The sequence below is a fragment of the Alligator sinensis genome, unplaced genomic scaffold, assembly GCF_000455745.1.
Source record: "Alligator sinensis unplaced genomic scaffold, ASM45574v1 scaffold13_1, whole genome shotgun sequence".
Lineage (NCBI taxonomy): Eukaryota > Metazoa > Chordata > Crocodylia > Alligatoridae > Alligator > Alligator sinensis.
Genome location: NW_005841909.1, coordinates 1,695,256 through 1,709,945, shown reverse-complemented (window position 1 = coordinate 1,709,945; position 14,690 = coordinate 1,695,256).

Here is a 14,690-nt window from a genome sequence, read left to right as displayed (position 1 = left end):
CCCCCTCCCTAGCGCTGCTGGAGAGGCAGGTAAGGATTGGGCTTCGACCCCTATGTACATGCTACAGGGGTTTCATTTAGTTTAACTCTCCCTAAATTGAAGGGATGTTTTTAAACACCCACCATTTCAATTTAGGGAAAACTAAACCAAATTAAATTCCCGTGGCATGTACAAACAGCCCTAATGACCTAGATGAGTTAATTCAGTCCAAAGTTTTATTTAACGTGAAGGAAATTTCCTCTCCTGCAAATTGTAAAACTTTAACACCAGTCTTGATTAAATAATGTTCCATTGGTGGAATAAACCTTTAGTGTCTGTGTGTGTGCATGTGTGTGACACTGTAATTTTATTGTGGTTATAGGTCTTGTGTACTATAGTGGGGAAATGATTGATATCAGTGATGCTAACTCAATTCTACATCAGCATACAGTCATCAATCTTCTGGCATGCTTTAAAAAAAATCTGAATAATGTTCTGCTGAGTGGCAGTAGAGCATCTCTTGGATGATGTTAGGTATTATTGCTGCAGCTTCTAAAATTGCAGTGATTTTATTGTTTACAAAGTGAATTATGTTTTCATATCTTTCGCTTTACTGTATTCCCGATTGCTTAGCAACAAATCTTCAAGATGGGGGGAAAAATGGAGCACTTTTCATTTAGTGTAATGGATCAACTGGTGCAACAACATTGACCACAGCGGTGTTAACACCAAGGATGAGTTTGATCCATTATGTTAATCCTGGTGTTCTATGTACATTATTTTTTAACAACTGCTTCTGATTCTGTGACTTCTTTCTATCCCCAGCTCTACAGGGTTGTAAACAGCGCTTTTCACATGGAACCTTTTGAAGAAAAACCTCTTACTTACAAAAACCTCCTTGCTTATTTCCAGTAGAGAGCCGCCTGCGCCACAACTCTGGGTATATTATGTTTTTAATCATTTGAAAAACCCTGGATCTGAGGAACCAGGAATGTGCACGTGTTCAAGATCTAACTATGAATGTTGCAACTTCAGTCAAGCTACATATGGAAATTATGCATGCTCTGATTTTATATCCAAGCTGTATTGACAATGCTCACTAGGAAAGGGTCAGTATGTACCAAGACCTACCACTTCTTTATGATTGGAAAATTCTGTGTGAATTACAAGAGTCCAAGGAATGTAAATGAAGAAAGCTGTACTGAGCATTGATTGCGTATTTGATGGGAAGTGGGAAGAGAATATGTTACAGTGACACACGGAAATAAACTAAAGCCCTTTTATGACACCACAAAGGATGAAACTTTGGGGAAAATGCTGCAGGCAACTTGCGTTGTCAAGGGAAAAGTCTTTAGCATTAAGTAACTTTCTCCGTCTCATTCTGATGAACATCGAGTCTCTGTTCTGATACAAAATACATCTCTGTAGCTTTGCTGACTACTGGTAAGGAGAATGAATCACAGAATCACAGAACCATAGAAGTAGGGTTAGAAAGGACCTTGTAGATCTTCAAGTCCAACCCCCTGCCTGGGCAGGAGGAAAACTGGGCTCAAATGACCCTAGCCAGGTAGGCATCGAGCCACTTCTTAAAGACCCCCAGGGCAGGAGCCAGCACCACTTCCCTTGGAAGGTGGTTCCAGGTCCTAGCCGCCCTAACTGTGAAGTAGTTCTTACAGATGTCTAATCTAAACCTACTCTCCAACAACTTGTGGCCGTTATTCCTTGTTATCCCGGGGGGCACTAGGGGAAACATGATCTCCGCCAAACCCTTCTGGTCCCCCCTAGTGAGTTTATAGACAGCCACCAGGTCCCCCTTCAGCCTTCTCTTGTGAAGGCTGAACAGGTTCAGGTCCCGTAGCCTCTCATTGTAGGGTCTGTCCTGCTGCCCCCGGATCATGCGGGTGGCCCTCCTCTGGACCCTCTCAATGTTGTCCACATCCCTCTTGAAGTGGGGTGCCCAGAACTGGACACAGTACTCCAGCTGTGGCCTGACCAGTGTCGCATAAAGGGGAAGGATCACCTCCTTGGCCCTACTTGAGATGCACCTGTGGATGCATGATATGGTCCGGTTAGCCCTGCCGACCGTGACCTCGCATTGTCAGCCCATGTTCATCTTGGAGTCAGTAATGACTCCAAGATCCCTTTCTGCCTCCGTGCTCTCAAGAAGGGAGTTTCCCATCTTATAGGTGTGCTGCTGGTTACTACTGCCCAAGTGCAGCACCCTGCACTTGTCCGTATTGAAACGCATCCTGTTTTTGTTAGCCCACCCCTGCAACCTATCCAGGTCTTTCTGCAATCTTTCCCTCCCTACTAGCGTGCCCACCTCACCCCAAATTTTGGTATCATCAGCAAATTTAAACAGGTTGCTTTTCACCCCGTCATCCAAATCGCTGATAAAGAAATTGAACAGCGTGGGCCCAAGGACCGAGCCCTGGGGGACTCCGCTGCCTGCTTCCCCCCAGGTCGAATATGACCCGTCCACCACCACCCTCTGAGTACGACCCTTCAGCCAATTTGCAATCCATCTGACCGTGTAGGCATCAATGACACAGTCACCTAGTTTTTTAATGAGGATGGGGTTGTCAACAGTGTCAAAGGCCTTGCTGAAGTCCAGAAAGACTACATCCACAGCGATACCTGCATCCAGTGCTTTTGTGACCTGATCATAAAAGGCAATCAGGTTGGTTTGACATGACCTGCCCCTAATGAAACCGTGCTGGTTGCCCTTGAGCGTCATCCCCAATGCTGGCCCATCACAGATGTGCTCCTTGATGATCTTCTCAAAGAGTTTCCCCAGGATTGAGGCAAGACTGATGGGCCTATAGTTGCCCGGGTCCTCCCTCAGTGGTAGGCAGGGCCATGCCTTGCCTGGTTTGTCATTCTGGTAGTTGTCCTGATATGTGCATCTCTTGCTTTGTCCCTGCCTTGTTCTGCTAGCTTTCCTTGCTTGCAAGCTTAGTGTGCCATCCCCTTGCAGCCAGACGATGATGCGGCAAATAGGGTAAGGCAGGTTTTTGGGTACGCTGAAGATCAGCTAGCTTCCAGGAAATCCAAGTACAGCTTGAGCAATCCTCAGCATAAATACAGTAGAAATCAACAGCAAGTGTTTATTAGGCTTATGGAGGAATGTGTGCATATGTAATACGTAGGGACCTACCGAATTCACAGCAGAAGTGGGCTGTGTGGCCGCCCCTTTAATCTTGTTGGTTCACCTGTGTGCCCCCGCCACCTCCCTGCTGATAGGTTGAGGGGCCCTGAGACTTGCTCCTGATTGGTTTGAAATATGGTGCTGTTTTTGCCTCCTGGCTGGTCAGCAGCCTCCAAGCCAGAGGCCCTCATCCAATCAGCAATGGGGGAGGGGAGGGGCAGGAGAGGGGGTGTGCAGGGGAGCCTGCAAGAATAAAGGAGCTGCCATGCAGCCCATTTCTGCCGTTAATTTGGTAGGTCCCTAGCAATACATTAGTTTAATGACATCTCCCCTGAGTGGCTGAGCCCCAGATACAAAAACCACTTCCTACATTTTCCAAGTAAACAAATAGCTGCTGTAACTGAAGTGGCAGAGCTTTGGGGATTTGGTGCCAAAGTCTTCAGGCTTGTGCCAATTCCTGAATGTATGCAACAATGGTTTACCATACATCTTCGTAGCAATTGAGGCCAACAAAAACCTAATGGGAAGAATATGATATGCTGAACCCTATGAAAGTTAGCAGGCCCCAGCCCTGCTCACTCCGCCAGGCAACTCACAGACTCGGTAAGATCGGGCCATAGAACATATTGAGCTGTATCTTTGACACCCCTGATCTAGAACTCCTCTTTCCATAATATCTGTCAAATCTCTGTAAAGTTAGTGCCAGCAAAGTGAATACAATAAATCACTTCTCCAGTACCTCTACAACAGCTGATGCATCCAATCTGACATCTTTTCCGTTGTAGGAATGCTCCAACCTGCGCATCACTGATGCCCTTTGCCCAGTCTTGCAGCCTGTGCTTTATATGTGTACATGCAGAGGCTGCCCCAGTGTTCAGAGTTGTGGCTCTAACTTACTTGTACAAGTAAGACAGCCCTCGGGTACAGACACCAGTCATTTGAATATGGCAGTGCAGCTTGGCAGTATGCCTCTGAATGGATGAGTGCCCATGATTTGCTCATGTACATTTAGAGGTTACATTGGTAGAGCTGAGTCTGTGTGATCTAAGCTGAGCCTCGGCACAACGAAGATATGAAACTCTAGTGGCCCTTGGTCTTGGAAATGAAACAAAAGCCAATTTCAACATGAACAGTCAGTCTTCGCTGAGGATGATTCAGCATACACAGCATGTGGAAAGTGTTTAAATAAACATGAAAAGAGCGGATAAACTCTGGTGCTTATTTAATTATCGTTAGTCATCCTTCCTCATGACTTTTCAATGCAGACCAGAAAGTAACGTCAGTTGTCTTTCATGATGTGTAGCGTTAGTCATATGAGTAGCACATCACTACTCATCTTAAGGAAGGGAGGAGAGAAGGAAAGAGAGAAGGACAGAAGGTAGGAAGCATGGACTGAAGGAAAGAAAGTGAGGGCTTTGATGTGCCATGAAGGCAGTGATTGATTCCCTCCCCCACATGCAGCACTTCAAAGCCCTAAGAGCTGCACAGGTCCAGACATGAGGCTGTAGGTGCAGGGCTATAAATGCCATTTGGGGGGGACACACTACCTTTACACGACACATCAAAGTCGGCACCTGCAGCTCCACATGTAGGGGCTGCAGGCTTTAGGCCTCTCAAGTGTCACATGGGGGAGGAACCCATAGGATTGATTTTATGCAGCCACACGAAATGACAAGAGCACACACACAACACAGATCTAGACCAACTCTATTAGCCAGGTTTACCTATAGTGTCAACACTACACACACACACACACACACACACACACACACACACACGCACTATGTGTGCATGCACCAGGTCTTTATGTATTTAAAAAGTGCCAAGCATACATGGGGCTGCCCTTGCTGACAACCCACGAGCTACAGCTGGAGCAGAACGTGGGGCCCACTTTGACTGGGGTGGGTCTCCAGCAGCACCGAACTCCAGTGCTCTAGGGACTGCACTGGCTCCCAGTAGCTTTCTGGATGCAATTCAAGAAAGACTCTAAATGGTGTGGGCCCTACATATCTAATCAATGGGCTCCTCCTTTATGCCCCATGATGATCCTTAAAGTCAGTTGGGAGCAACCTCCTGCAAGTACCATCAATATACCAAATGTGCTTGGCCATCGAAAAAGCGTGTGAGGTCATTGCTCCTCAGCTCTGGAACTCTCCCTCGCCTGAAGTCTGCCACAGCCAGAGTCTGGACATCTTCCCCAAGTGCTGTAAAGCCTTCCACTTAGAAAGCAAGGCTATATTGTTTGGGGGTGGGGGAGAGGTTGTTTTATAGTTTATTTTAATATTCAACTTTCTTTTATGAGTTATTTTGTTCTTCTCCTGTAAGTTGCCCTGAATCTCCGTTGAAGAAGAGCAACATATAACTAATAAACCAATACCTGTATATGGTGTGGCATGGACAAATGGATGGCTGCTGTATGGTCTTTCAGGGGAAGAGAAGGGAAGGAGACCATGCAAATAATTCTCCTGTCTAGCAGACATCTTGAAAAGGGCAGATGACCTTTCATACTCAATGCAAAGGAGCAAGAACGTCCAAGTGTGGTCAGCAGCACTGGGCAATGCAAAAGCAGGCAGACTCAGCTCCTTAACTGCATTCCACACTGTGCGGTGCAGCAGGTCCAAGGCTAGATGAGCGCAAACCAGAAGATGATATGGTATTCACTTTGATAACAACTGTAATAACCCACTCGGATAAAGTACCCAGAGGGATGGTTGCTGGAATGGAACTGCTGGCCCCAGACATAGCTGATCCAGCCCTAGTTAGGTAACATTTAAACAACCGCACAAGAGCTATTTCTATTTGTTTAGAAATTAAAATTCAGTAAAGTACCTGAAGGGTAGGGCAAGAACAAAGGGAACAAGAATTATTCCCAGATGGGATTTTGCCTTCTGTGCATTTACAGTAGAGATAATTACCTTTGGTACAGTGCAGAGGGTCCTACAAAGAATACCTTAATTGCGGTTATTAATGCTGATTTAGAGGACAGTTAAATACTTTTTAAGAATAGCAGGACAGGGAAATGAAAGATCAGTTCCAGCAGCCTCCGTGTAAGAACAAGGACTAGAAAACCTCACTAATTGGTAACCCCAGATCCCTTCTGAATTGATTTGCTTGATAAACAATCTGGATTTTGCTGCCTCAAGTAATTCTTCCCTTTTCAGTCACTTTGGTTTAAGTACAAAGAATCTGTATGGACAGCTTATAGACAAAATGATGGGCACATGCATTAGGCTAGAGTAAAGCCTGCTCTCTTTTTTTCATTCCAACCAAGATCTTTCTGCCTTTTGTCACTGATTTGCAACATTTTCTGGTACAGCAAGCATTTTCCATACCTCAGAAGCCATCTCTCACAGAAGGCTGACAGAGGAATCCAATATCACCTTAAATGTGCAAGTGCAGCCTCCAGATGCCTGAGGAAACAGGTGTTTCGTGACATCAGATCTGAAAGCAAGCTCATGGTTTATCAAGCAGTTGTGATCCCCACCTTACTGTACAGAGCTGAGACGTGGACAATGTACAGGAGACACCTCAAGTCATTCAAGAAGTACCATCAATGCTGCCTGCATTCAAATCTAGTGGGACGACAGATGCACCAACATTAGCACCCTCTTACAAGCAAACACCATGAGCATTGAGGCAATGATCATCTGACATCAACTTCACTGGGCTGGCCACGTTATCTGGACGCCCAACCCCAGACTCCCAAAGCAAGTTTTATTCTCCCAGCTCAGTTAAGGCTTTTGCTCAAGAGGAGGGCAGAGAAAGCATGCATGCATTTGTGTATGTTAAGGACATCCTCAAGGCCAACTTGAAAAAATGCAACATCAAAATCAATTCATGAGAGACTATCACCCAGAAACACCCCAGTGGAGGAAGAGCTGGCTACGAGGATCTCAGTACTTTGAAACCTTATGATGACAACAAAAGACAGAAAAACAGGAGTGGCAGAAAAAGTGCATCATGGAACCGAATCAAGAATCTGGAGCCACCCCCCCCCAGCACAGAAACATGTCTGAGTTGCAGTAGAGTCTGTCAGTCCCAGAGTCCCAGTCCCAGAGTCCCAGTCCCAGCCTCATCAGCCATCTTCAGACACATAGATAAGACTATCATGTAAGGCAATCATCCCCAACTGCGAGGACTGCTAAGAAGAACATTTTTTGTTTCCTGAAAAATCAAACCACATTTGCAAAAACTTCAGATATCCTAACATCAGTCGCTCACACGCATGCAGGCACATGTGCTTGTGTGCACATACACACACGTCTTTGGGATAGAACATGACAGCCTGACTGCACACAATGCTAACAAGCACTGTTAGTAAAAAGAAGTAAGGACTTTGGTATCAAATAGAAAATTCAGAGGAAATTTAAGTAGAAAAACTTTAGAGGCCCAAGCGGGAAGCTTCTTAGGTCACCAAACTCTTGTTCAAATGACATAAGATTTTTAATCGTCAGTTTTGCATCTCCTGGCCCTTCCAGCCATGCAGCTCCCGTAGCAAACTGGATAGTGCTAACCTCAGTGAGGAGCATGCCAACTCTTCAGTTATCAACAGCTTTTGGGGTTCTTGGTTTTTTGTTTTTGTTTTTTCCAAAAATCCAAGATTTTTTCTGCAGCAACTCCCCCAAAGTACTATCCAGGGCTTGAGCCTGCTCAGAATGTGAAGCTGATAACCTGAAGTAGCATCGCTGAAGGTGCAGGCTTACAATTGTACATACAACTGGCAGGTGAATTATTCTAAGGGAGTAATTAGTTTGATGAATATAGGCCCTTTTTCCATTCTATAAGTTATCTAGAAGTACAGTGCTTTATGTATTATTTTTACAATTGTGCTTAGAATCACAGAAAATGAGGGTTGGAAGGGACCTCAGGAGGTCATCTAGTCCAAACCCTGGCTCAAAGCAGGATCAGCCCCACCTAGATCAGCCCAGCCAGGGCTTTGTCTAGCCTGGTTTTTAAAACCTTTAAGTATGGAGAGTCCACAACCTCTCTGGGTAACCTGTTCCAGCATTTTACTACCTTCCATGTGTGAAAGTTTTTCCTAATATCTAACTTAAACTGCTCTTGCTGCAACTTGAGCCCATTGCTCCTTGTTCTGTCATCTGACATCACTGAGGACTGCCCAGCTCCATCCTCTTTTGAACCCCACTTCAAGGAGTTGAAGGCTGCTATGAAATCCCCTTTCAGTCTTCTCTTCTCCAGACAAAATAAGCCCAGTTTGGTGGCATCTGCAAACTTGCTAGGGGTGCACTCTGTCCCATCTTCCAGGTCATTGATGAAGATAGTGGCCGTCTATAAATTTGTTGGGGGGGGGGGGGGGGGGCGGGCACAGCAAGGAATAAGAGATGTTCTGTTTAGTATGGAACCCCTTGAAGTTACTAGAAACAACAGCCACAAACTGACAGAGAGCAGATTTAGATTGGAGATCAGGAAGAACTTCTTTACGGTAAGGTTTACCATAATCTGGAATGGGCTTCCAAGGGAGGTGGTGCTCTCCTCTGCCTTAGGGGTCTTTAAAAGGAGACTGGACAAGCACCTGGCTGGGGCCATCTGACCCCAGCGCTCTTTCCTACCCAAGGCAGGGGGTCAGACTCAATGATCTACAGAGGTCCCTTCTGACCCTAAACATCTATGAAATTTATTAAACAAAACTGGCCCCAGGACTGGCTCCTGGGGCACTCCATTTGATACCGGCTGCCAACAAGATATTGAGCCATTGACTACTACCCTCTGAACCCAATGATCCAGCCAGTTTTCTATCCACCATACAGTCCCTTCATCCAACCTGTACTTTCTTAGCTTGCCTGAGACACTGTTGTGGGAGACTGTATCAAAAGCCTTGCTAAAATCAAGGTACACTACACCCACGGGTATCCCCACATCCACAGAGCCAGTCATCTCACCATAGAAGGGAATCAGGTTGGTCAGGCATGACTCGCCCTTGGTGAATCCAAGCTAACTGTTCCTAATCACCTTCTCCTCCAAGTGCTTAGAAATGGATTCCTCAAGGACCTGCTCCATGATTTTTCCAGAGACTGAGGTGAGACTGACCAGTCTGTAGTTCCTTGGATCCTTCTTCCTTCATTTCTTAAATATAGACACAATATTTGCCCTTTTCCAATCATCCGGGGAGCAGACAGAAGTGCAGCTCCCAGCTGTAACTCGGAGCGATTTCTGCAAAGCGTTCTGAGTTACAACGTTACCGCAGATCAAACAGAAGTTCACTGTTGGTTGCAAGGGGGAAGGGAATCTAGCTGCAGGATGGGAGCCATCAGCTAGATTCCCATAGCAACAGTCAGGGCTTTCTGCCAATGCTCACTATTTTCAGAACGGGAGAGGGTTAAAGGCAGCGGAGGGAATTCATCCTTGGGGCTCCCCAGCTGGTGCTGAAGGGTGAGGTAGGTGAATGCCCCTCCCCCCCCCCACACACACACACGTTGGAAAGGCTCCAGTAACCCACCCCACCCTCCAGTGGGGGCTGAAAACCCCCAGACTGAACTCCCTCCACTCCCTTTCCCCCCTCCCATTCTGAAAACAGGGACAGGCTGGGAGCTCAGCAGACACAAGTTACAAAGCATGCTACATTTTGAAACATCTTTATTTTATACCTCATTCAATGACAGATCAGATTTTCACTCACTCAGCTATTTTTAAGCAGTCTGCAGCCATGCACTTGTGCTTGGTCACAGCTATATGCTGCTTTTCAGATTGGGCAAAAATTGTAACTTCTCTCTACACCCCATGGGACTTCTCCCAGTCTCCATTAGTTTTCAAGGATGATGACCAGTGGCTCTGCAATCACGTTGGCCAACTCCCTTGGCACCCTCAGGGGCATCCCCTCTGGCCCTATGGACTTGTATGTGTCCAGTTTTTCTAAGTAGCCTCTAAATAGCTCTTTTGCCATTGTTGGCTGCTCACCTCCGCCCCAAACTGTGCTGCCAGGTGCAGTAGTCTGGGAGCTGACCTTGCCTATGAATACTGAGGTGAAAAGGCCATTGAGCACTTCAGTCTTTTCTGCATCCTCTGTCACTAGGTTGCCTCCCCCGTTCAGTAAGGGACCCACACTTTCCCTGATCTTCCTTTTGTTGCCGACATACTTGTAAAGACCCTTCTTGTTACCCTTCATATCCCCTACTAAATGCAACTCCAATTGTGCTTTTACCTTCCTGACTTCATCCCTGCATGCCCAAGCAATACTCTTATATTCCTCCCTATTTGTTTGTCCAAGTTTCCACTTCTTGTAAGCTTCCTTTTTGTGATTTAGCTCACTGAAGATTTCCCTGCTAAGCGAAGTTGGTCTTCTGCCATACTTGCTAGCTTTCCTTCACTTCGGGACGGTTTCTGCTGTCTCAGTAAGGTTTCTTTGAAGTACAGCCAGCTCTCCAGGACTTCTCTCCCCTTCAGTCTGGCTTCCCAAGGGATCCTGCCCATGAGTTCTCTAAGATACTTAAAGTCTGCTTTTCTAAAGTCCAGGGTCCTTACACTGCTACTCTCCTTCCTTCCTTTCCTCAGGGTCCTGAACTTGATCACCTTATGGTCACTGCTGCCCAAGTTGCCATCCACTTCTACATTCCCCACCAACTCTTCCCTGTTTGTGAGCAGCAGGTCAAGAAGAGCATGGCCCCTAATTGGCCGCTCCAGCACTTGCACTGGGCAGTTGTCCCCAGTACTCTCCAAAAACTTCCTGGATTGCCTCTACACTGTTATATTGCCCTCCCAGCAGATTTCAGGGTGATTGAAGTCCCCCATGAGAACCAGGGCCTCCGATGAGGAAATTTGTGCTGGCTATTTGAAGAAATCCTCAACCATCTCATCCTCCTGGTCTCGTGGTCGATAGAAGACCCCTACCATGATATCACCTTTGTTGCTCTCCCCTCTGACCGTAACCCAGAGACTTTCAGCAGGCCTATCCCCAGCTTCATACTGGAGCTCTGAGAAATCATACAGCTCTTTCACATACAGCGCAATTCCTCCTCTTCTTCCCTTCTGAACACTTAACACATGCCAAAGAACAGTTCCATGTGGACTACCTGCCATCCATTATTCAGTGTCTGATTTCTTACCAGAAGCAGATGACAGTGGGATTGAATGAATGAAGCTATTATAAAACACCCAGCGAGTCCAATTTCTTTTACTAGCTTTTGCCCAAAAAATATTTATGAGAGTTTTTGGGAGATCTTCATTTTTCATTGCAAATCTTTTCCCCAAACAAAAACAATTCTTTCATAATTAAGATGAATGTAACTATCACCAGAAAATGCATGTAGTTATCGTCCAAAAAGTTGAGAGTTACATTTAAATGGAATATTTTCTGCATGCAGTTCTATTTTATGGTTTAGATATGCTTGACTCAGTCACTGTTAAAAGCAATTATATACATCCTCCCAAATAAAAGTAGATCTCAAAAAACCCGCACCTGACTTCATAATATTTACATCCAAATCATCACAGAAATTTTCTGGCTATATTTTGAATGTATACACCTCATTGGCTATATACGCTGCAGCCTATAAAAGGGTACAGCCATCATTTTCAGTTTTATTATTTGATACATTACTCTTGCCATATTGTGACAACAATCATAAAATGTGATTGATACACTTCCATTCAACGTTTTACTTGGACAGGTTTATTGGTTTATTTATTATTACAAATACTCAAGTTGAACGATTATTCCTCTTATGAAGAAACATTTTATCGGCACCTACTAGAACAGTGAAAAATATATTGCAATTAAATTTTAAATCCAGGAATGGGCCTCTAACTCAAAGAATTATCTCCAATATAAAATATTAAGCAGTGTTATGTAAACTAATGACTGCATTTCAGACTTGTGTGCTGCCTTTTCCCCTCTGAAAATCCACACAATATAAATGTTTGACATCTATACCAAAAATAATGAATCATCAGTTTTAGTCATCTTTCAATTGGCAAGACAATGGATCTTTTTACTCAGGTTTTTGCTACATAAATAAGTGCAGCTATGTGAGGCAATTTGCAGATCTGAAGCAAAATGGGAAATAAATATTATGACAGAAAATAATGCTAGTAAGGAGTTCATCAAAGCCATTTTATTGTGCAAATTATCAGCAAGCCTTCAGGGTTTCAAATGATATAACTGACTATGGATCTGATTTTATTTCCACTAAAGTGCATAGAAAAGCTTCCATAAGCATCAGTGGGAAGAGGACTGGACTTTCTTTTAGGTTCTTAAACTGAGATTCTGACAAAATAATCAATGGCTTACCAACTGATAACTGGAACAAAGTAAGTAAAAAAAGTCTTCAAGAACAGAAATAGGGTTTAATTGATCTAGTGCAAACTCCAAATTGTCTTCATCTTCTCCCTAGGAAAAATGAACATCCTAAATTCCTCCTGAGTGAATGGAAATAAAGACAAAAGTAGGACTCAGCAACACAAGGAAAATTAGGACTTATCTTGTGCATCAAATGAGCCCATGTAAGGCAGAATTTCATCTTCGTGGAAAAACCAGGGAGTCAGAGATGGGTGATTTTCATACCTTTGACCAGGGGGTGCAGTGGTGTGGCCACCACTGACCATGCCAAAGGAGCAGCAGCCAGAGACTGAAATCCCAAAGGTAAGAACCCCCTTCCCCTCCATATACTCAAAGGCAACTCCCCTTCCCTCCCATTTTCCCCTCCCCAGCCTGTTGCTGCCACTGTCCCAGAGGTGAAGGGAGCTTCTTCCTACTCTAGCTGGGCTGCATGAGGACTGGGAGCAGCCTGGACCTGCAGAAGTGGCAGCAGCAGCAGGTGGATGCATTTCTCCTCCCTGCCTGCTCCCCCTGGGTGTTCCCCACCAGCCCAGGAGCAGGTGCAAGGAGAGAAAATGTGTCTGCCCCACCACTGCTGCAGTCATGGGCGAGTGCAGCTCCAGCACAACCTAGCTGGAGTGGAAGGGGAGCTTCTTTATCCTGGCACAGTGTGGACACCAGCAGTGGCAGGCAGGGGAGGGCAGTGCAAGGAGAGGGGAGAGGAAGGGATGTGCCTCTGAGCCTGGAGGGAAAGGGAGGGAGGTAAAATTCTTACCTTCTTCATTACTTAAGGCCTCAGCTGCTGTTCCTGGAGTGTGCTTTGCCCACCCCAATGAAGGGGAGGTGGAGAGAGGTGGCTGGGAATGGGGGATGTAGCCACCCCTGCTGCACCGGTCACTGCAGCCACACATCCCTTTATAAAATCCTGGATCCCTTGCTGCCTTTGGCCCCATGAAGCTTGAAAAAGACCTGGAAACAGAATAGGCTTCGGTGCTCCAACTGCAGAGAGATTGCACGACGAAAGGCGGAAACAGAAAGTTCCACAAGGCTGATGGCTTCGGGTAGAGTTCCTGCATGCAGCAGGAGTGGGAAAACAAAACAGCCGTTCACTGTGGAGGACAGAAACTATGGGATTTGAAGGATGACGTTACACATTACGCATAGACCAAACGAAATCTGTGAAAGGGTAAGCACTGTTAAAGTTAGAACATGCTTTGAGCAGTTGCTTGTTAAGGGTTAATCCCATTTCTTGCCTGCACCAATCTGACTTGCCACTAGATGGCTGGTGAGCATGGGCATGGTTAGGAGGCAGGACACCTGGGCTTTATCCCTGCTCTGGGTGTGGGGCGGGAGGATGCTGAGAGTGGTGCATCCTGGGATTCTGGAGGATTGCAAATTGCTCATTTTATCTCTGTGAAGCAGGCTGAAGTTACCCTAAAATGAGCTAGGTAGCACAGGCCAGAGCCAACTCTTGCCTGAAGTGGTGTAAATTTGAGGTGCTCAGAGAGCACTTAGCACAAGTTAACAAGCTTCAACATGCAGATGTTCAAATTTTAAGTGCCCTTAGTATACTCTAAGAGTAACATGTAACTTCACGCTGGCTCCCAATCCCCACAGCTTAGCATATGCAAAAGGCAACATTTTTCCTGAGACCACTTGGCAGTAAGAGCAAGGAAACCTGATCCCACCTCCTCTGTTTTAACTGTCAGCATGCAGTCTTTCTGGTTATCAAGACTCTAATTTAGTTCAGGTCCACCGCACTAACCAGCCTAGAACTCATGACTGCATCATGGCTTGGCTGCTTATATGCCTTGTTGTACTTTACACAGATATCCCCTGTGATCCATTTCTCCTGTGATTTACTTCTAGCTGATGTCCTCTTCACTGGTATACAAGCAACCATGACTAGGGGTAGGTGTAAGAGCCTAAGTTCTCTCTTTCTACCATCAGATGATTCCCATACTATAGCTGAACACGAAAATTGGTAAAAATCAAGAGAAAAGGCTTGTTTTTCAACAAGGAAGGCTGCTTCCCCAAAACTCCCTCTTCTCCAACCTTTGCTGTTTCCTTGTCCACAGCACTCACCCCTTCTCATAGTGTTCTGCTCAGATGTCCCACTTGCCACATTATCTTCAGCCATCCCAGTGCCTCTTCATACCCACAAAGTCAATACTCCCAGAGCTCAAACCAAGCTGACAACTAAGTAAATTAAAGTATTAGCTGAGCATCCAGCCCATTGTTTTATGTCCATCCCAAGCCTACATAGCCTATCAGGCTAGCGTGGTAAAAGGC